The 23,649-nt window shown below is 41.4% G+C and overlaps 1 protein-coding gene and 1 non-coding gene across 7 annotated transcripts in view; both read left to right on the top strand.

Annotated features, from left to right (window-relative positions):
* Positions 1-23,649, top strand: part of BICD1 (BICD cargo adaptor 1) — a 283,414-nt gene that overhangs the window by 27,165 nt on the left and 232,600 nt on the right. The window lies entirely within an intron of this gene.
* LOC116530432 lies at positions 5,578-5,684 on the top strand. The gene has a single exon (XR_004259993.1). It is a non-coding gene; the product is annotated as a U6 spliceosomal RNA (small nuclear RNA).

Here is a 23,649-nt window from a genome sequence, read left to right on the forward strand (position 1 = left end):
CATGTTGATTAGGCTAGTCTTGAACTCCTGACCTCAGGTGATCCGCCCACCTTGGCCTCCAAAGTGCTTGGATTATAGGCGTGAGCCACCACGCCCGGCCACCTTTCTTTTAGAAAGAGCATAAATCTCTAATTCACCCAAGTCCCCACCATTCCATCTCATTCGTATTATCTCACTGTCTGTTCCTCCTTCATTTATATCATCTGTCACTTATCTGTTGACTTGTGAGTTTTGACTTTTGATCGAGATGCTGACACTCTTCCTGCCCTTCTAGGAAAGGAAAGTAAAGGAGGAAGGAAAGTAGAGGGGGAGAAAGGGAAGCATGAAGAAGGATCACAGTGCAATACAAAAATCCCGGACCTGCATTCTCAGCGCTGCTTCTTCTGTCTCGGAGTCTGTTTTTTCATCTAACAAACAGTAAAGGACTGATGTTTATTTTTGTGTTAGATCATACATACAGGAGTAACTGGCATATGATTTGTCCAAAGTTCACATTCTTTAGCTGGTGCTCCTCCATGTTCCCCTGTAAAGGCTGCGGCAACTATAATGTTCCACTGTTTCGCTGTTTTGTGATTGTTGATTTTCAGGCCTGTTTTCTCCAGCAGATTCTGTTTGTTTTATTCAACTTTGTATCACCAAGCACCTACCTATTTTTCTTTTTCGAAGGTAGGGTTTTCTGTTTCCTTTTATTTTATTTTATTTTATTTATTTTATTTTTTTTTTTTGAGACGGAGTTTCACTCATGTTACCCAGGCTGGAGTGCAATGGCGCGATCTCGGCTCACCGCAACCTCCGCCTCCTGGGTTCAGGCAATTCTCCTGCCTCAGCCTCCTGAGTAGCTGGGATTACAGGCACGCACCACCATGCCCAGCTAATTTTTTTTATTTTTAGTAGAGACGGGGTTTCACCATGTTGACCAGGATGGTCTCGATCTCTTGACCTCGTGATCCACCCGCGTCGGCCTCCCAAAGTGCTGGGATTACAGGCTTGAGCCACCGTGCCCGGCCCCCTTTTATTTTATTTTATATTTTTTATTTTTGAGGTAGAATCTTGCTCTGTTACCAGGCTGGAGTGCAGTGGCACGACGTCAGCTCACTGCAACAACCACTACCTCCCTGGTTCAAGCAATTCTCTTCTCCTACCTCAGCCTACTGAGTAGCTGGGACTGCAGGCGCGCGCCACCACGCCCAGCTAATTTTTGTATTTTTAGTAGAGACAGGGTTTCACCATGTTGGCCAGAATGGTCTTGATCTCCTGACCTTGTGATCCACCCACCTCAGCTTCTCAAAGTGCTAGAATTACAGGGGTGAACCACTGTGCCTGGCCCCGCTTCCTCTTTCTTTATTGGACACTGTAGATGCCATGTAGTTCTGAATGTTACACTGTTAAATAGTTACTTAACAACTGACCAGAACTAAGGCTCTGGTGTAGAGCTCCAAATCAGAAGCAAAAGGGAATGGTACTGGGTTGGGGTTTATTTTTCTAACGTTACCCAAACCCAGAAAATGAGGATTGTGAGCCCCTTCGTGGGACAAATGCAGGGATGGGGCCCGTGGAGCTAACCCTTTAGTGCCTCTGGCTGCGTCACTCTCAGGGAAAGGGAACCAGCCAGGGGCTGCAGAGAACAGCCGGCCAGGTCCAGACATGGGCGAACATAATTGGAAGGAGGTTAGGAAATGGACAGGTCCTGTCCAGTGTAGATAAAATGACAGCGGCAAAGGCAGGTTCAGGGCAGAGGAGAGGCTGGGGGATCAGTATTGTAGTGATGCAGGAGTCCTGTTCTGAGTGGCTGCTCAGGGTATTGACATGCCATTTTGATAAGTACATGAATTAATGAGTGAATTTCAAGAGTTAGGAGAGAGAGACTAGAGAGAAAAGAGAGATGACTGGGCGTCTCTTCCTTCCCTTCTGCAGATCCTCAGTCTTCTAGTTTCATCTCTCTAGAAGGATATCCACCCATACGCACTGATCTACTTTGTGCCAGAGTTAAACATTCTTAAGAAATTAAGAAGGTGATTCTTTGCCAACCATATTCCAGTTCTTTGTTTAGGAGCTATATTATCAGCTTTGTTTATGGCTCCATAAATAGCTTTTAATACTCAGAGCTAAAACACTGTTTTGGTTTAGCATGACTCTAGTTTTCACTGAATATTTAGTATTTTTAAGTTAGGTGGTTTATTTTTAATTTATTTATTTTTCTTGAGGCAGGGTCTCACTCTGTTGCCCAGACTGGATTATAGTGGTATGATTTCGGCTCACTGTGGCGTACACTGCCCGGGTTCAAGCAATTCTTGTGTCTCATTCACCTGAGTAGCTGGGATTACAGGTGTGCGCTATCACACCTGGCTAATTTTTGTATTTTTAGTAGAGGCACGGTTTTGCCATGGTGGCCAGGCTGGTCTTGAACTCCTGGCCTCAAGTGATTGGCCCGCCTCAGCCTCTCAAAGCGCTGGGATTACAGGCATGAGCTACCATACTCAGCCTAAAATTAATTGTTTTTCTAAGCAAATTATTTTGCTTTTGTGACCCAAAGTAGTACTCTCAGATATTTAGTGTAGTAATTTATTACTCAGATATATAACTTTTTACAAAGAGAATCATAGCAGAAAAGAACAAGGTAACATATTGTGGGGCGTATGTTCTGAAGGAGCACCTGACCTTCTAACACCATGTAAAGCTTTGGCATTTAGTGTCATCGTATGTAACCAATGTACTTTTGCTGCTGTATCATAACGATACTTAGTCATATCAGTTTGATTAAATGCTTCCTTTGTGTGGTTCCCAGCAGCATCGCTGTAGAAACTATCCTTAAATTTATCAGGAGACCTGAGTTTCAATTCTGATTCTCTGTTTACTGAAGGCCAAATATATAAACTTTGTTTTTTGTTTTTGTTTTTTTTGAGACAGAGTGTCCTTATGTCACCCAGGCTGGAGTGCAGTGGCATTATCTCAGCTCACTGCAACCTCCGCCTCCCGGGTTCAAGAGATTCTCCTGCCTCAGCCTTCTGAGTAGCTGGGATTATAGGCACTCCCAGTTTATTTTTTGTGTTTTTAGTAGAGATGGGGTTTTGCCACATTGGCAAAGCTGGTCTGAGACTCCTGAGCTTAGGCAACCCGCCTGGCTTGGCCTCCCAAAGTGCTGGAATTACTGGCCTGAGGCATCTCGCGTGGCCAAATATATAAAGTTTAAAAATAGCTCTCTTGTGTTCATTACCTACCACATACTGGGTATTGAGCTAAATATTTAATATGCCAGATAGCATATGCCTCATTAGCTTATGAAGTAGAGGCTTTTATTATTATTTCCACTTACATAGACGAGAGAATTGCGGCACAGATAAATTAATTAGCTTGTCTAGTGATGGAACCCAAATCTCATTCAGGCAGTATGACTTCAAAACTTATATTGCTAGAAGTTCTCTACGTGCTTTACATATATTAACTCATTCAGACTCACCAGGCTGTGCATTTTTAGCTCATAGAGTTGTTAAGAGCATTAAATAGGAATATGTATGTGTATGTATTTATATATGTATGTATGCAGATGGTCCCTGACTTCACGATGGCTCATCTTAATGATTTTTTGACTTTCCAATGGTGTGAAAGTGGCACGCTTTCAATAGAAACCATATTTTGGGTGCCCATCCATCTATTGTGTTTTTCACTTTCAATACGCTAGTCAACAAATGACATGAGCTATTCAACACTTCCTTTTAAGTAGGCTTTGTGTTAGGTAATTTTTGCCCAAATGTAGGCTAATGTACGTGTTTTGAGCATGTTTGAGGTAGGTGAGGCTAAGTAAGCTATATTTGATAGGTTAGGCATAGTATTAAATGCATTTTTGACTTATTTTTCAACTTACGATGGGTTTATTAGGACATACATCTCGTCATCACTTGAGGAGCATCTGCATATGTATGTATGTGTATGTATAGATAGATATACATTCTATGCAAAGGGAATTATAAGTTAATTCTAAACTGCTTCGGTAGTGTTATTATACATTCTTACATAAGATTGAAGAATTTTGTGATTTTGATTTATTTATATCCTTTAAAGTGACCAGGAAGGTAGAGTTTGCATGCAGAAAATTTACATGTACATTAATTCCATAAAACAGTATGACAGTAAGAGCTTAGTCCTTCTTTATAACTTTGTAGTTAAATTTTTATTTTCTTTAAATATTTTTGCAAGGTAGAATTTATCAGTGGTGTTATTTAGCAACGGTGTGTATGGCTTCATAATTTGGGGGGCTGTCTGTTTTGTGCTCTAAGCCATGGGGCTGCTATGGTGACTGCTTTAGAAACTTTCAAATACCTTTGCTGTTGAACAGGTTTCAGTGCCTCATTCCTGTCTATGAGGCCAGGTTTCTTACATGAACTCACTCTGTTCATGTAAATTTACCTCTGAGAATTTTCAAGGCAGTAGTTTCATGGCCTCTTCTCTAGTTTTCTGTGTGTGTGCGCGTGTGTGTGTGTAGTATGATGAAAAAGTCAAAAGCCCTTAAATTAAATCAGAGTTTAATCCATGTCCCTGAACTAGATAAGCTGCTTTAGACCTTTTCCTTATCCCTTACACGTCGCTCAGTGAATACTTGCTGATTGACTTTCAAATTCAGATTACTTTTACACTAGCATATGGTGAGCACAGAGTTTTTGTTTTGTTTTGTTTTGTTTTGTTTTGTTTTGTTTTTTTCTTTGAGAGGGAGTCTTGCTCTGTCACCAGGCTGGAGTGCAGTGGTGTGATCTTGGCTCACTGCAATCCTCCACCTCCTGGGTTCAAGCGATTCTCATGCCTCAGCCTCCTGAGTAGCTGGGATTACAGACATATGGCACCACGCCCAGCTAATTTTTGTATTTTTAGTAGAGACGGGGTTTCACCATCACCAGGTTGGTCTCAATCTCCTGACCACGTGATCTGTCCTCCTCTGCCTCCCAAAGTGCTGGGATTTCAGGCGTGAGCCACCGTTCCTGGCCTGGGCACAGAGTTTTAAAAAAATACTGGCAGCAGAAAACTTGTTGGCATGTTTCAGTTTTCAGAGTTTTCTAGAAGGTCTTATACCAGCCGAGAAGCAGCACAGCCATCTGTCTGTCTACCTAGGGTAGAACTCAGCAGCTCTCTGTTCAGCGGCTCCTGCCTTTGTAGTGGATTTCCTTACTGTGCTGTAATTAAGTCAGCCGGCAGGAGTTCCTGTATTGAGAAGGCCTCTCCCTGCTGGAGAAGTCCCACTGCCTTTGTGTTACCTGCCATGTTATTGTGGAGTGGATAATTTTTTTTCCTGCATGGGTCTTGATTTAACAGCAGGATCCTCTGGGCTTCTTCCAAGAAGCACCACATTTCTCTGAAAATAAATGGCCTACGAATTATTTCTCGAGATTATGAAAGTCTATTAGATGAAAGCTTTCCTTTTTCTCATGTTCAAAACAATGCTAAATGTTTACAATTATACTCCCAAAGAATTACTTCTTTCACTGGCTTCCTTTGCTCTAGCAAAGGTGGATATTTTTCCATGGCAGATAAATTTTATAAAAATGTAATATTTTAGAAAATGCCTAAATGTCAAGAATACAACATCTAGTTCTTACTTGGGCAGCACATATGCTAAAATTGGAATGTTACAGACAAGATTAGCCTGGCCCCTGTGTAAGGATAACACATAAATACCTGAAGCATTCCGTATTTTTGTTTTGTTTTGTTTTTGGACGGAGTCTCTCTGTCACCCATACTGGAGTGCAGTGGTGCGATCTTGGCTCACTGCAACCTCCACCTGCCGGGTTCAAGTGATTCTCCTGTCTCAGTCTCCCGCGTAGCCAGTACAACAGGCATGCTCTACCACAGCCAGCTAATTTTTGTATTTTTAGTAGAGATGGGGTTTCACCATGTTGGCCAGGATAGTCTCAATCTCCTGACCTTGTAATCCACCTGCCTTAGCCTCCCAAAGTGCTGGGATTAAGGCGTGAGCCACTGCGCCCAGCCTCATTCCATATTTTTATGTTGGCCAAAGGGTACAAAGTTTTAATTAGACAGGAAGAATAAGTTTTTGAGATCTATTGCACAGCAGGTGACTACAGTAAGTAATGTAATGTATATTTCAAAATTGCTAAAAGAGTAGATTTTTAATGTTCCCACCACATATAAAGTATGGAAGGTAATACATGTTAATTGTCTTAATTTAATCATTCCATAATGTATACATATATCAGAACATCACATTATACCCTATAATATATACAATTATTGTGAATTAAAAATAAAACAAAAAAATACAATATTTTTATAAGCATCTTACTGTGGTCTAATAAAAGAAAGGCTATAAATAAGACTGTTATAACTGGATTTGAATATCCTTAAAATTTTGTTTGTTTGTTTGTTTTTGAGACAGGGTCTCACTCTGTTGCCCAGGCTGGAGTGCAGTGGTGATCATAGCTCACTGCAGCTTTGACCTCCCCAGGGTCAGGTGATCCTCCCACCTCAGCCACCTGAGTAGCTGGGACTATAGGTGTGCACCACCACACCTGGCTAATTTTTGTATTTTTTTTTTAGGGATGGGGTTTCATTATGTTGCCCAGGTTGGTCTCGAACTCCTGAGCTCAAGTGATCTGCCCGCCTCGGCCTCCCAAAGTGCTGGGATTACAGGTATAAGCCATGCCCAGCCAAAAACATTTTTTTTTTCTTTTCTTTTGTGAGACAGATGTCTCGCTATGTTACCCAGATTAGACTCAACCCCTGGGCTTAAGAAAGCCCCCTGCCTCAGCCTTTTGAGTAGCTGGGACTGTGGGTGTGCACCACTGCACCTGGGTATTCTTTTTTTTCATTCTCTCCTTTAGAGATGCTTGTGTTACCCCTCCAGCCAAACCTCCCTCTGCACATCTGTTTCCTTCTTTTCTCATCCTTCTCTCCTCCAGATGGTCTGCTTATCTGTCTGGTACCGTTCTCCATGGTAAGCGTACCTCCCTGCATCTTAAACTCTTCCTGGAATGTTCTTTCCATCTCCTTAACCTCAGTTTATTTGTCCTCCCCAAAATCTTGTGAGGAAGATATGCTTATTTTCTCCCACACCCCATAAATCTAAGAATCCAGAGAAAGAGAGAGTGGTGTATTCTTTCTTCTTTCCCTGTTGTAACCTCTGAACCAGTATTCTGCTTTGCCTCTACTTTTTGCGAGCATTCTCGCCTCTAGTCTAGTTGACTGAATAATTCAATGAGAAAGAATAGGTTCTAAGAAAAAGCTAAGATAGAAGTCACAAGTGGGAAATTTAACAGCAAATATTTTTGTGGCATGATGATTTTACTTCTTGTTTTTTTTTCTTGAGATGCAGTTTTACTCCTGTCGCCCAGGCTGGAGTGCAATAGCACAATCTTGGCTCACTGCAGCCTTTGCCTCCCGGGTTCAAGCGATTCTCCTGCCTCAGCCTCCCAAGTAGCTGTGATTATAGGCATGCACCACCACGCCTGGCTAATTTTGTTTTGTATTTTTAGTCAAGACGGCATTTCTCCATGTTGGCTAGGCTGGTCTCAAACTCCTGACCTCAGGTGATCTGCCCGTCTCAGCCTCCCAAAGTGTTGGGATTACAGGTGTTAGCCACCACACCTGGCCAATTTTACTTTTTTATGTAAACTCATAACTGAATTCAAGCTCTTGATTCTGACTACAAGGCTGGATTCAATGTAACTCTGAGAATGATGACATAAGGTATAGATAATTAATATGAGAGTAGAAATATTATTATCCTGTTGGTAAGATGCGTAATTTCATCATGAAATCTGGTAAATCAAGTCAAAATAGTCCCCAGTTTTCCAAGAAGCATTTCATAGTGTTTTCATTTTTTGTTGGAAATCTTCCCAGACCTGACCTTTGGAAGTCTGCTGTTGCTCTGAGGATGTGTTCATAGGAGAAACATATGAGCAGGAATGTAAATTATGAAAAATCCTGGAATTTACTTGTAATCTCAAGTATTACTGGCTTGTGCACACAAGAAATGGAAGTCTACTGTCTTCTTTTTTCTTTTATTTTTACTTATTTATTTATTTTGAGATGGAGTTTTGCTCTTGTTGTCCAGGCTGGAGTACAGTGGTGTGATCTCAACACACTGCAACCACCGCCTCCTGAATTCAAGTGATTCTCCTGTCTCAGCCTCCTGAGTACCTGGGATTACAGGTGTGTGCCACCATGCCCTGCTAATTTTTGTATTTTTAGTATAGGCAGGGTTTCACCATGTTGGCCAGGCTGGTCTTGAACTCATGACCTTAGGGGAACCACTCGTGTCAACCTCCCAAAATGCTGGGATTACAGGCGTGAACGACAGCACCTGGCCAACTGTTTTCTTTTTAAAATTATCCTTGCTTACTGAATGTGTAAAGTAAGGTAAAATAGTGTAGCATGCCTTACTACTTAAACATTAAAAAATTTATTTTTTTTTTTGAGACAGAGTCTTACTCTGTTGCCCTGGCTGGAGTGCAATGGCATGATCTCAGCTCACCGCAACTGTCACCTCCCTGGTTCAAGTGATGCTCCTGCCTCAGCTTCTCAAGTAATTGGGATTATAGGCATCTACCACCATGCCCGGCTAATTTTTGTATTTTTAGTAGAAGCAGGGTTTTGCCATGTTGATCAGGCTGGTCTTGAACTCCTGACGTCAGGTGATCCACCTGCCTCAGCCTCCCAAAGTGTTGGGATTACAGGCGTGAGCCACGTCACCCTGCTTAAGTATTTTAAATTATTAATATGGTGGAAAAAATATTTTTCACATCGTGTAACCATTTAGAATGTCGGTCAGATTGTTTTCGGGATGTGTGTTCTTTGCCTTCCTGACAAAGGGTATGTGAAAGCCTCCATTGAAGGAAGTGCCATAGTGTGAGAGAATCTTTTTCTTTCTATGCACACTGTATTTGATTCTGTGTTTATAGGAACTGTGTCTGCAGACAAAAAGCACTGATTTTAGTTTCTTCAGGTGAATAAAATGTTACTTGCAGCTCCTCATTTTCACAGTGTTCCTATTACATACATCGTGTGTGTAGTTTTGACATTTAAGGAAGCAGAGCTAAAAAAAAAAAAAAAAGACAGTAACTTTATCAACAACATATTATACATCAGAGGAAATGTGGTGACTTAAATTCTGTGATTGGAAACTCAAGAGTTTTTTGGTGTACTTGAAATGTTCTGTAGAACGTACATGTTTGCATGACCGAGAAAGGAAAGCACATTGGAGGACTTTGCACTGGTTCACATCCAATTCTGTAAAATTCTCACAAAGTCAGGCATCTGTTAACCCTTCGAGGGCATACGGGTTCAGAACCATGTTTTCTATTTTGCATCTTTCCCTTTGGCTGAGCAGTTACCTTTTCTGAGCCCTTGGCTTGCTTTCTGTGAACATAAGGCTCTCCATCTGCCCCTTTAAAGTGGAGATTTATAATTCAAACAAGACAGCGTTTCGATGTTGCGCTCCTGTCTTACAAGATATCAACTTAAAGTTAAGAAAATGGAATTATTCAAGGGCTTGTTATCTGGTTTATGGCTTATTCAAAATTTATATTTCTGATTTATTTTTTTGTTCTGATGTCTGCCTGTGACTAATTTGTGTTTTTGTTATTAAGCTAAGATTGTATGGAAAATATGGCAAAAACAAAATTCTGTATTTCTAATGCCCCATGAGAAATCTGATTTAGAGGCCCTTGTTTTGGACGCATTTTTTTTTTTTAAGTTTTTTATTTTTTTACACGGAGATTTGCTCTGTTGCCCAGGCTGGAGTGCAGTGGTGCAATCTTGGCTCACTGCACCCTCCGCCTCCTGGGTTCAAGTGATTCTCCTGTCTCAGCCTCCTGAGAAGCTGGGACTACAAGTGCCCACCACCATGCCTGGCTAATTTTTGTATTTTTAGTAGAGGTGGGGCTTCACCATGTTGGCTAGGCTGGTCTCGAGCTCCTAACCTCAAATGATTCATCCGCCTCAGCTTCCAAAGTGCTGGGATTGTAGGCGTGAGCCACTGTGCCCCACCTGGACACCCTTTTTGAATAGCACCTACCACAATATCCTGAAACCAGTGGTTTCCTAGCCTTTCGTTTCCCATTTGTTGTAAGCTTCTTGAGTCTTGGTGATTCTTGTTTCATTTGTTTTTGTGTCTCCCCAGAGCCTAGCACACAGTAAGTGGGTGATTAACAGAAGTTTATCAGATGTATGGGCTCAATCATAGTTCATTTTTTTAATAAAAGGTATAAATCTTGTCAGTGTTTTACATTTTGCTGAACAAAAGAGGAGGTAATGGATTCCTTTCAAATAGGAAGGAAAAATTAGGGAGGGAAAAGAAGGATTGGTTGAAACTCTATTGAAGTATGTCAACATAAAATTATATTTATAGCCAGGCATGGTGGCTCATGCCTATAAGCCAAGCACTTTGGGAGGCCAAGGCAGGTGGATCACTTGAGGTCAGGAGCTTGAGACCAGCCAGGCCAATATGGTGAAACCCCATCTCGACTAAAAATACAAAAATCAGCCAGACATGGTGGCAGGCACCTTAATCCCAACTACTTGGAAGGCTGAGGCAGAATTGCTTGAACCTGGGAGGGGGAGGTTGCAGTGAGCTGAGATTGTGCTACTGCACTTCTAGCCTAGGCAAAAGAGCAAGACTCTGTCTCAAAAAAAAAAAAAAAAAAAAAAAAAAAGAAAAGAAAAAAGAATTCTATCATCTATCTATCTGTCTATCTATCTATCTATCTATCTGTCTATATCTGTGTCTCTCTAGATCCCAGCACTTTGGGAGGCCATGGTGGGCGGATTACCTGAGGTCAGGAGTTTAAGACCAGTCTGGCCAACATGGCAAAACCCCGTCTCTACTACAAGATACAAAAATTAGCAGGGCATGGTGGTGGGCACCTGTAGTTCCAGCTACTCAGTAGGCCAAGGCAGGAGAATCACTTAAACTTGGGAGGCAAAGGTTGCAGTCAGCCAAGATCATGCCACTGTACTACAGCCTGGGCGACAGAGCGAGGCTCCATTTCAAAAAAACAGAAAAAAAAAATCACACCATATTTGAGGGCTTCATTAGTTTTTCTAAGTCTTCAAAAATTTTTCAGCATTAAGATTATTCTCTCATGAAGCACTCAAAATATAGACAGCCTTTCTTATTTTCTTTTCTTCAATTGTTTTTTTTTTTTTCCCATTTATTTATTTTATTGCATTTTAGGTTTTGGGGTACATGTGAAGAACATGCAAAATTGTTGCATAGGAACACACGTGGCAGTGTGATTTGCTGCCTTCCTCCCCATCACCTACATCTGGCATTTCTCCCCTTGCTATCTCTCCCCAGCTCCCCACCCCCCACCCTCCCTCCCCTATTTCCCCCCAACTGACCCCAGTGTGTAGTGCTCCCCTCCCTGTGTCCATGTGTTCTCATTGTTCAACACCCGCCTATGAGTGAGAACATGTGGTGTTTGATCTTCTGCTCTTCTGTCAGTTTGCTGAGAATGATGGTTTCCAGGTTCATCCATGTCCCTACAAAGGACCCAAACTCATTGTTTTTCATGGCTGCATAATATTCCATGGTGTATATGTGCCACATTTTCCCTATCCAGACTATGACATAATTAGACAGCATCTGTCTGATGCTGCCAAATCTTTGTCCGGGACTTTTCGTGTTGTTGGAGCCATCATCTCTTGTGGACTTTATGAAACCTGCATGCAGCACAATTTGAACTTCATTGTACCTTCAATTTGCATTGCCTTTGCTGTGTTCACAATGGCACTCCACGAGGCTTAACTATGGAGACACTGATGCTACAAGCTGTTAAATAGTCCTCTCTACTCAACCTATTCTCCTATCCTGCTTTGCTTTTTTCATAGCACTTACTACCTCCTCATTATATTTTTTGTTTGCCTTTTGTCTATCTCCTATCATTCTTTTACCAGACCATCTAGCCTTATATTCTGTGTAACCTTTCTGAAGAACATCTTGTGTGGAATATACCATATATACAGAAAAAGTGCACAAACACGAATGTACGGTTTAACTAATAATATAAAGCCACTATTCATGTAGCCACCACCCAGATGAAGGAAATAGAATATCATCAGCACTACACAATCTCCATTTGTGCCCTTCTCCATCGTAGCTTTCTCTGTCCCAGACAGCATTGTCCACAACTTGTCATAATAATTTACTTGATTTTTTAAATAGTTTTATCACACAAAATTTGGTTTTTGTCTGTTTTTTGGACTTTACATGAATGGAATAATATTGTCTATATTATTTCATGCTTTATTTCTTTTATTTAACATTTGTTTTGTGTGTGAGATTCTCCAGGTTGTTGTACACAATGCTAATTATTTGATTTGTTGTGGTGTAGTATCCCATTGTATGATTGTACCACAGTTTATCCAGTTTTTGGTTGATGGGTTTTGACTTGCTTTCATTGTTTGGGCTGTTATGAACAGTGCTGCTATGCACCTGTTGTACATACAGGCTAGTGAACGTGTTCATGAATTTCTATGAACATGGTCACAGTCGTGTAGAATTGCCTATCTTAAACCTTACTGTATTTTCCAAAGTGATCATCCCAATTTATTTACCTTCCAGCAGTGTATGAGAATTCTCTATCCTCACCATCATTAGATATTGTCAGATTTTAAAGTGTGACTGAACTGGTGGGTGTATAATGGTAGTTATACCTACGGTAGTTATAATTTACATTTCCCTAGTTACTAATAAGGTTGAACAATTTTTCATATTTTTATTTCAGCTTGTTAACTTATGAAATGTCTGTTTAAGTCTTTAGCCATTTCAAATATTATCTGTCTTTTCAAAATGATCTGTAGGTGCTTTTTGCATAATATATATTCTGGCCTCTAGCCCTTTATTATTTGTATGTGTTGCAAATATTTTCATCTATGTAGTTGACTCTTTTTATGGTGTTCTTTGATAAAATTCTCAATTTAATATACTTAATATAATTGAATGTATTAATTTTCTCTTTGTTATGTATTTTTGTGTCTTTAAGAAATTTTTTCCTATGTAGGGGAGAAAGACAAAAACTGTTTTTCATAATTAGTTCTTTAACCCTTCATAACCTTAAATGTATATACGTTATTGTGACCATCTTTGAAGCTACAGTAGTTGAGTTGCATATATAGAGGCTTGAGTTCTTAAATTATTCTTTCCAAGGTGAATATTAGGATATCACAATAGGAAAGTGGGGACAGTAGCTTTTTGCTAATAAAATCTAAGATTTCTGCTTTTCTTCTCATGAGAAATGTCTTTGCTTAAATTGTAGTGAATGCACAAGGGACATAAATCCACAGTGGGTACGAATGTCAAAGATTATGGCTTAAACCAGCAAAGTATACCTTCTTAGCTACAAAATGTTTTGTCAAATAGCCCCTGGCATCATCTGGGCTACATGAAGAATCACCAGGAAATATGATACAGTAAAACGGTTCCACTTACAGTAACAGCACTTAGTAATTGCTTTCATTAATCCAGGCAAGTTAATATTCTATCTACTTGCATAACAATGTCAAAAAATCCATTATCTACTGAAACCTTTTATATAGCAAGTTAAGCTCCTGTTTCTTTCATGAAGATTAAGACTCAAATATTAATCCAAACGACTCAGAATCACTTTCTCTTCCTCACTTTTCTGATACCCCCACTGGAGAGTGGCTGATCAGAGTGTCCCTCTTTTCTATTCAAATACAAAGTCATTCATTTACTTTGATGGACAAATACCAGTGGCATTAGTATGGGTGGGGGCAAGTGCTGTTGTCTCTTATCTAGGAAAGAGTTGGTTCTTTTCTTATGGTTGAATAATATTCTTAGGCATAGAGAGAGACCTGAGTGTCTTGAAAGCAACATTCTTTAATTTGTGTCAATATCTTAATCAGCACCCCTGTGCATATCTTATCTTGGCATATTTTAGCACTTTGTGTTAGACTTCTACATGTTGTGGTCTTTGTTTCTGATAAGGGACAGAGTAAAGGATGAAAAAAGAAGTAAAAGAGCCATAATGTGAAGTACATCTTTTCAGTGCCCACAGCCGTACATCACTGAAGTCATGAGGAAGGCTCTCTGACATGAGATAATGATGTGGATGTGACAAAACATGGTAGAGGAAAAGGCCACAGACAGGTCACAGTAGGAAGGATGAAAGAATTCACTGTGGTTGTCAGAATCCTATGTTCATGTTCCCAAATGCTGTTTCTTTTTTCTTTTGACTTGTGGTGTATTGTTAATTAGTTACCAGGTACTATGTTCAGCCCAGTTGTTGCACAGGAGATCCTCAAAATCTTTAAGTATCTCCTGGATTTGGAAGAGGGAAGGAGGAAGGAGACACTAAAATAATTATGTTATTATTTTACATGATAATAGGCAGAATGCATTTGGAACATAGAGAGCCAGTAACTTTACACAGAAATGGCAATTTTTGAGCTGAATTTTAGAGGACTAAGTTGATAGAATTTGATGACCAGTCAAGGGGTTAGGGAGAGGAAGTTTTTTTGTTTGTTTATTTTAAGGCTGGAGTGAATATTATTTCTATAAATGCAGGATTTTAAGGAAAAGGACAAAGTACCAGAAGACAGCAGATTTCTATTTTCTGTATATTTGTAGATCATGACAGTATATTTATAGAAACACTCATTCTTATACATAAATAATGTATATAATATTTGTCTTTATCCAGTCTGAATTGTCAGCTTTGGTCATAGGGAATTGGAAGCAAATGTTTACTGAGCACCTACTATATGAGAGGCATTGTACTAGATGCTGGTCATGCAGCATTGAGCAAAACAGGTGTGGATCCAGCACTAATGATGAGCAAAACAGGTGTGGGTCCAGCCCTCGTAGAACTTAGAGTGAGAAAAACAGAATTAATCAAATTTCCGTATTTGTAATTATAAATGACATATGCATATGAATAAAGGCTCCTCTCCGAACCCAGTTATTCTTCCCTTTCACTCTTCTTCCTAATCATACTACCAGCATAAGTTGACAGTTATATTCAGGCATATTTAGTAGCCAGCCTTGCAGTTTTCTCTTGCACATTGTTAGCAATGACTGTCACACAGTCACTGTTACATACTAGCCAATAGTGCCTCACATTCACTATGACTTCCAAAGCTTCGGCTTGAGAAAGCAGATGGATGGTGATATCATGAGCTCAGATAGAGATCATGGGAAAAAAGATTTGAGATTTTTTTTTTTTTTCAGATGGAGTCTCTCTCTGTTGCCCAGGCTGGAGTGCAGTGGCATAGTCTCAGCTCACTGCCACGTCTGCCTCCTGGGTTCAAGCGATTCTCCTGCCTCAGCGTCTTGAGTAGCAGGTCCACGCCGCCAAGCTCAGCTAATTTTTTGTATTTTTAGTAGAAACGGGGTTTCATCATGTTGGCCAGGCTGATCTTGAACTCCTGACCTTGTGATCCGCCCACCTAGGCCTCCCAAAGCTTTGGGATTACAGGCATGAGCCACCGCACCCAGCCAATATTGGAGATTTTTTTTAAAAAGTGTTTTGAGCAGATGAAGCTAAAGAGTTAAGGGGAACTATGGTCAGGTGGAGGTGCTGGGTAGGTACGTGCAAATACACTTTTGAATCTCAGGATGACTAATGAGAAAGCAAGAAAACGAACAATGAGGAATTATTAATATGTGTTATGCTCTGCTTATGCATTTTGTTTGGTTTCAAATCATTGTATTTAAGTAGTTCTTAAAGTCACAAGGGTGAATGAGGTTAAGTCAAGAAGAAGGAAAAGAGGTATAGATGGATACCTGGGGAGTGCTGGGGCTCAGAGCAGGCAGGGGAAGGGCACCTAGTGCCAGAGCCCACCTCAGAGCAGGCAGAGGAAGGGCACCCAGTGCCAGAGCCCACAAAGCGAGCCCTGAGAGCAGTGACGAGGAGAATTAGAGAGTGGTGCATGGAAATCAGCATGGAAGCTTTCTTATTCCTTCTCCTCCCCTCCCTCCCTCCCTCCCTCCCTTCCTTCCTTCCTTCCTTTTCCTCTTCCTCTTCCTCCTTCTCCTCCTCCTTTCCTTCCTCTTCTTCCTTCTCTACCTTCTTTTTTTTTTTTTTTTTTTTTTTTGAGACAGTCTTGCTCTGTCATCCAGGCTGGAGTGCAGTAGTGTGATCATAGCTCACTGCAGCTTCAACCTCCCCAGGCTCAGGTGATCCTCACACCTCAGCCTCCTCAGCAGCTAAGACCATAGGTGTGAGCCACCATGCCCAGATGTTTTAATTTTTGTAGAGATGGGCCCTCCCTATGTTGCCCAGGCTAATTTCAAACTCAAGTGATCCTCTTGCCTCAGCTTCCCAAAGTACTGGATTACATATATGAGCCAGTGTGCTGGGCTGTGGGAAGCTTTCAAGAACTAGACAGACCAGAGCTGCCAGATAGGGCAAGTAAGATTAGGACTGGAAAGCAGTTAGATTGAGAGACTCACAGGAACAAGAACAGAGAATTCTGAATTCTCAAATCCACAACGCTCATTTCACTGAAGGCTCAGTCAGGTGGTGGTGGTGGGTTTTTTCCTTAGCTATCATTTTGGATATTTGATTAGTTATTAGACCATTATATTTCCTTCTTGTTAGTTAAGATTTACTAAGAAGCATTTTTATGCTATTGAAGGTTAAATGGTCTGTGATTATAAAATCATTCATTATTTGCCTCACTGCTCACTAAATTTTTTTAAAACATCTTCAAGGCTCCTCTCTTCAGAGTTTCTATGTTGATAATTTTAAAACTTTTTCAAGTTTTCTAGAAACATGAATAAGTACACAATGATTTAGTTAATGTGGGCAGTAAATACAGTTATGGATAGTGAAATGTCTTCTGTGAACTTGAAAGTAAGGAATAAAATAGACACTTAAAGGTCAGAGTAGAGAAGGAAACTCGAAGAGACAGAATGGCTCTAGGGCAGCCTGATTTAACTGTATAGTACTCTTAAGAGAAATATTCGTATCTATAGCTATACTGCAGTGGCCCAGCTGCTGTGGTGCACCCCTAAAATCCCAGCATTTTGGGAGGCTGAGGCGGGAGGATTGCTTGAGCCCAGGAGTTTGAGAGCAGCCCTGGCAATATAGGGATCCCTCCTCATCTCTACAAAAAATAAGAAAAATTATTCAGATGAGGTGGTGCACACCTGTGGTCAGTCCCAGCTGCTTGGGAGGCTGAGGTGGGAGGATCGCTTGAGTCTGGGAGGTTGAGGCTGCAGTGAGCCATGATAACACCAGTCTGCACTCCAGTCTGGGTGACAGAGTGAGACCTTGTCTCCCAAGAAAACAAAGAAAGAAAAAAAGGGACTGCAATAATCAGAGGGGAGGTTGTTTAAAAGGGAAGCAGATAAAAAAAGAATCTGAGAAGCAGATACTGGCCATATTCACCGAGGTGCTGAGTAGATGTGGACACCCTGCCTGGCTCCGTCATGGTCATTTCTGACAGGCCTGCATCGTAGAGACAGACACACTAGGTTTTCAGGGCCTGATGCAATTACATTCGAATTAGGCAAATCTTGTACTGATTCTGATTCCATATTCCCCGCAACAGGCGCTAGGTTATCTGGCTTGCTGGAGAACCTGCCTTTGAGCAGAGAATGTGATTTTCCCACTGTCCTTCTCTGACCTTTCAGCAGTTATGCAATTCTGATTGTAAAATAAACGTCTATTCTGGTTTTGTGCGTCAGTCTCCTGTGCGTTTAATTCACATGCAAGCGCATCCTTGAGCCTGAATGAGCCTGGAATGGAATACAGTTTCCCAGCCCGTGAATCATGACCTGAATCATGTCAAACTCACCAAGTTATGCTCGCTTTTAAGGTCACTTGGCAGACAGGCAGGTAGGAGCTTTTCTGGCGAATCCTCCCTGTATGATCATGCAGTTTTCCACTGGGAACTTTAACAGGTTGCTGCTATTTTAATAAAAATGATAGAATATAATGTTGCTGGGCACAGTGGCTCAATGCCTGTAATCCCAGCACTTTAGGAGGCTGAGGCGGGAGAATCACTTGAGGTCAGGTGTTTGAGACAAGCCTGGCCAACATAGTGAAACCCCGTCTCTACTAAAAATATAAAAATTAGTCAGACGTGGTAGTTACACCGTAGTCCCAGCTACTCAGGAGACTGAGGCACAAGAATCCCTTGAACCCAGGAGGTAGAGGTTGCAGTGAGCTGAGATCGCGTCACTGGACCCCACCCTGGTTGACAAAGTGAGGCTCTGTCTCAAAAAAAAAAAAAGAGTGGAGTTCTGTAATTATAAAAATGTGATATAGGCATTCTTTAATGTGCAATGAATAACTAGTCATTTGTAAGCATTTCATCCATTGTTCCTGGACTGCACTGGGTCTCCTTGTGCTGAACTACATGGGACAAGCCACTTCCATACAATCTCATCCTCTGAATAAGGAACCATGATGCACCTAAATGCGTACTAAATATAGATCTTGGGTAATATTGGAGTCAGTGCTGGTCATCGATGAAAAGATTTTCTCTGTGATGATGGAGGGGTTATGTATGTTCTTGCATGTTATACATAATAATTCATAAACTTCGTAAGTTATTAGTGCATAAGTTGCACAACTTATGTACTATATATATTATGAGGGAAACCATATTTGATTCAAGTCAAGAAATGTATACTGCTTCATGTGTCAAAATTTGTATGCTTTGACAGAGGAGCATTGCCAGAAAATGATCTGAAATGTGGAACAATAAAGTTGTGCTATAAATGTCTTAGGTGAACCAAGAGAAAGATTAGTGTCAGAGTTAAAAAGATGCAAGTCAAGAATTAAGGCAAAACAATGACCCTATCTGATTTAGGAGAATTCTGGTCATGTGATCCTAAGAAGAAGGAGTAACTGACAGTTTTAGAGATTTGGGAAGTCCAAATCAAGGCATCAGCAGATTCAGTGTCTGGTGGGGGACTGCTTTCTGCTTCACAGATAGCATCTTCTTGTGACAGCCTCACAAGTTTGTGAAAAGGAACAAACAGGCTCCCTCAAGCCTTTTTTTGTAAGTGCACTAATCCCATTCATGAGGGCAGAGCCCTTACTTGTCATACTGTTGTATTCGTTTGTTCTCATGCTGCTAGTAAAGACATATCCAAGACTGGGTAATTTATAAAGAAAAAGAAGTTTAATGGACTCACAGTTCCAGGTGACTGGGGAGGCCTCACAGCCATGGCAGTAGGTGAAGGAAGACCAAAGGTACATTTTACGTGGCAGCAGGCAAGAGGACATGTCCAGGGGAACTCCCCTTTATAAAACCATCAGAGCTCGTGAGATTTATTCACTGTCATGAGAATGGCATGAAAAAGACCTGCCCCCATGATTCAATTCGCTTCCACTGGGTCCCTTTGACAACACATGGGAATTACAGGAGCTACAATTCAAGATGAGATTTGAGTGAGGACACAGCCAAACTGTATCAGCTATCATATCTGTTAATAATATCACATTGGGTGTTAGGTTCCAACATGCAAATTTTGGGGGGACATGAACATTTAGACAGCAGCAAAGCTGGTCCATCATTTTGGTCTGTCTGAAGGTTTTATCTAGGCAGGGGAAAGTGTATATTTTCTGCTTGACCTTGAAAATTTAGCATGGGCTTTCTTTGTATAAACATGAAGATCCTAGGAGAAGCCCAATCAATTTTAGAGAGGCAGGTGGATGAAGATAGGGATTAAAAGAATTGGGCTTGTCTGAGCAGAGAGACTGATGATTTGAAAGGACACCTAGGTAAAACATTTCTTTTTAGCTTTACAAATGCACTGCTTGTTAACATCTATGAATTCATGTACTTGCTTTTCCATGCTATAGGCAGGTAACTTCCAGGGCTGCCGTGTTGCACAAGTTTGGGGAGTAGGGATGGAAATACCTTCAGAGTTATGCAGTGCAGATGTGTACAACCTGACTCCGGGACCTTGGGTCAGTCCATGACAGTTATGAGTGTATGATACTCTGATATCTTACAAAAAGTACGTAAGGCAGGCATGGTAGCGTGTGCCTGTAGTCCCAATTACTTGGGAAGCTGAGGCAGGAGAATTGCTTGAACCCAGGAGGCAGAATATGCGGTTAGCTGAGATTGTGCCACTGCACTCCAGTCTGGGCAACAGAGCAAGAATCCATCTCAAAAAAAAAAAAAGGTCTTTTTTGATGTCCAAGAATACTGAGACACATGTGATTAGAAATTTCTATACAAAGCTGGAAACAGTGGAGCAGTTCCCCACATAGAGGCACAGGTTTCCGGTTCCCCTAGAGGCCCTCATACAGAGCTGCAGCTGCCTGTGATGAAGCCTGCACAGATTCCGCCAGTAGACAGTCGCTTTCCTTCTTTCTTGGCAGTCTTGTGCCCAGACAGCCCTTCTGATGGCTCTGGAGCCACTGGCTGCATGCCTCCCTGATGACCAGGTGCAACTTGTTAATTACTTGTATGCAATATAATTATTGGATTATGGTACAGTTTTAGCTAAGCCATTTACATTTTTCATTCATATTCATTTGGAGACATGCATGTGTCAACCCAAGTACAACAAATTGCACAGTATTTATTGCAGGACTGTAGATACATTGAAGGTTGTATTTTCAGGCATCCCTAGCTTATAAGTGTACATTATGTTGATTTCACATTGAGTGACGACCTAACACACTTGGTCAGATCCTCCCTCTGGGAGTTGAAGAGACAGAAGGAAAGGGACAGAAATGCCAGGGGTGACAACAGAGACAGCAGAAGGAAGGGGGGCAGGGACTGAGAACGACTGAGTCAGAGTACACTGAGGCACACGAGCAATACCTGCGTGGAGTCTGTGGTTGTAGGCCATCCCTGCCTCTGCCTGCACATCTGCTTCTTTCTTCCCTACCCTCAGTTTCCCTTTTTCTCCTTCCCTGTGGCTGTGGTGGAAGATGGAGGCTTCACAGTTCCTGAGACTAGATGTCTTCAATTTGAGCTATCAGCAGAGACTTGTTTTTGTTGTTGTTTGTTTTGTTTTTTGAGACAGAGTCTCTATGTCGACCAGGCTGGAGTACAGTGGCGTGATCTCGGCTCACTACAGCTTCTGCCTCCTGGGTTCAAGTGATTCTCCTGCCTCAGCCTCCCAAGTAGCTGGGACTACAGGCGCATGGTACCATGCCTGGCTTATTTTTGTATTTTTAGGAGAGATGGGGTTTTGCCATGTTGGCCAGGCTGGTGTTGAACGCCTGACCTTAGGTGATCCACCTGCCTCAGCCTCCCAAAGTGGTGGGATTACAGGCAGAGACTAGGTTTTTTTACTTTCTTTTTTGGAACAGTCTTGCTCTGTCACATAGGCTGGTGTGCAAGTGGCATAATCATAGCTCACCTTAACCTTGAATTCCTGGGCTCAAGTGATCCTCCCGTCTCAGCCTCCCAAGTACCTAGGGCTACAGGTGCGGGCCACAATGCCCAGCTAATTTTCTTGCCATGATACTCAGGCTAGTTTGGAATTCCTGGCCTCAAGTGATCCTCCTCCCTCAGCTTCCCAGAGTGCTGAGATTACAGGCGTGAGCCAATGCACCTGGCTGAAACTGGTATTTTCAAGTTTCAATTCTACCTGCCAGAGATAGAGAAATTGACCAGGGACCAGGTATTTGCTTCTGGTCCATTCTGCTATAACCAGGGAGACATTTGTGTATATAAACTTGGGCTGCTGAGGCCCAACCCTGAAAACATAGAGATTTGAGCAACATTAGAATAAATTCTTTTATTTATGGAGTTATTTCTATAGGCATATGTCATAACCTTTATTTTTCTTTTTAAGAAATCAAGTCACTTAATATAATAATAATGCAGTCAAAGAAGCACGCAGCCATGTATGGCTGAATTTGATTTCTTATCCAATACCTGGATCTGAGAGAGGAATTTTCAGTTACATTCCAGAAACTTCAGTAGCAAAACTGCTCTTTCTTTCCCCCAGCTTTTACTTTAGATTCAGAGGGTACATGTGCAGGTTTGTTACTGATGTATATTGTGTCACATTGAGGTTTTGGGTACGAATGACCCCATCACCCAGGTACTAAGCATAGTACTCAGTAGTTAGTTTTCAACCCTTGCTCTCCTCTCTCCCTCTCACCTCTAGGCATCCCTAGTGCCTAGTGTTGCCATCTTTACGTTCATGAGTACCTGATGTGTAGCTCCCAGTTATAAGTGAGAACATACGGTGTTTGTTTTTCTTTTCCTGTGTTAATTTGCGTAGAATAATGGCCTCCAGCTGCATCTATGTAGCTGCAAAGGACAGGATTTTGATTTTTTTTATGGCTGTGTAGTATTCCATGGTGTTTATGTACCACATTTTCTTTATCCAAGCCACTGTTGATGGGAACCTGAATTGATTCTATGTCTTTGCTATTATGAATCACGCTGCAATAAACATGCGAGTGCCCTTGTTTTTTTGGTATTAATAGAATGATTTGTTTTCTTTTGGATGTGTACCTAAAACCTTTCTTGTAAAGTGAGTCAACAAGGCCCACCTGGCAGAAGAGGATGCCCAGGAACATTAAATCAGTTAAGATGGAGAACAAGGCGGGTGGATCACTGGAGCTCACGAGTTCAAGACCAGCCTGGGAAACATGACGAAACTTCATCTCTACAAAAAAATACAGAATTAGCTGGGCATGGTGGTGTGCTCCTGTAGTCCCAACTAACTACTTAGGAGGCTGAGTTGGGAGGCTGGCTTGGCCTGGGAGGTGGAGGTTGTATTGAGCCAAGGTTGTGCCACTGCACTCCAGCTTGGGTGATAGAGCTAGACCTTGTCTAAAACAAACAGACAAACGAAAGATGTTTATTAGCCTCCAAAGCTTGAAATCAGGGCTGGAATCAAGGCTAACCAATTGTGGTCCGGTCACCATCACTGAATGCTTGGGGTCACCATGTGAACATTGCTTATTATTGTATATTTCTGGGAGAATCCCAGGGATGAGCTTTTATAAAATTGCAGAAGGGAAGGGGACTCTCACCTTGGATAGAATTAAGCTTGTCACGCAGTTGCCTAACAAGAGTTATTGCTGCACAAAACAGACAAATGAAAGACTCACCCAACTCTAAGATTTTTGATGGACTTCTCCAAGTTCATTATGATAAAGTCAATATTACCGTTTTTCCAGTGCTCAATATTCTGGGCCAAACCCTTTTTTATTACTTTATGTATATGCTCTGGGCTCCATAGACTCTCTGGAGTGACCAGAAGGTCTTGAAAAATAAAGGCAAGGTCTATTGGAGAGCTGTTCCTGGATGATTCTGACATGTGCTCTTGGTTAAGAATCACTGCTCTACTTTTCTTCGCAGTCCCTCCTACTCATCACTGTAAGATCAGTTCCTGAAACACCACTTCAACTCCCACTTTTGTCAACAGCCTCCTCTTGACAGGCAGTCAAGCTCCTTCGTCTGGCACGTAGCACTCACCATTACTCTGTGTGAGTCTTGAACCCTGAACAGTCAGTGTCTCCTTATCTGTCACATTCATACTCATTTTTATTACTTTGCAGGTCTTGCTGAAAGTTCTTCCTTAACTTGCCTTAGGAACCATCTTTTCCACCAAGTATTCCCAATGAATATAGCTCATGGTGTTCTTTCCTTCCCAAATTCCTGCACTCTTATCTCTACTGCTTGTAACCCAATACTTGATTATATACTGTCTTGTATGAATGAAGTCTTTTCTATCAAAGTAGA

This window comes from Sapajus apella, unplaced genomic scaffold (assembly GCF_009761245.1).
Source record: "Sapajus apella isolate SASKATOON/1434 unplaced genomic scaffold, GSC_monkey_1.0 scaffold66, whole genome shotgun sequence".
Taxonomy (NCBI): Eukaryota; Metazoa; Chordata; class Mammalia; order Primates; family Cebidae; genus Sapajus; species Sapajus apella.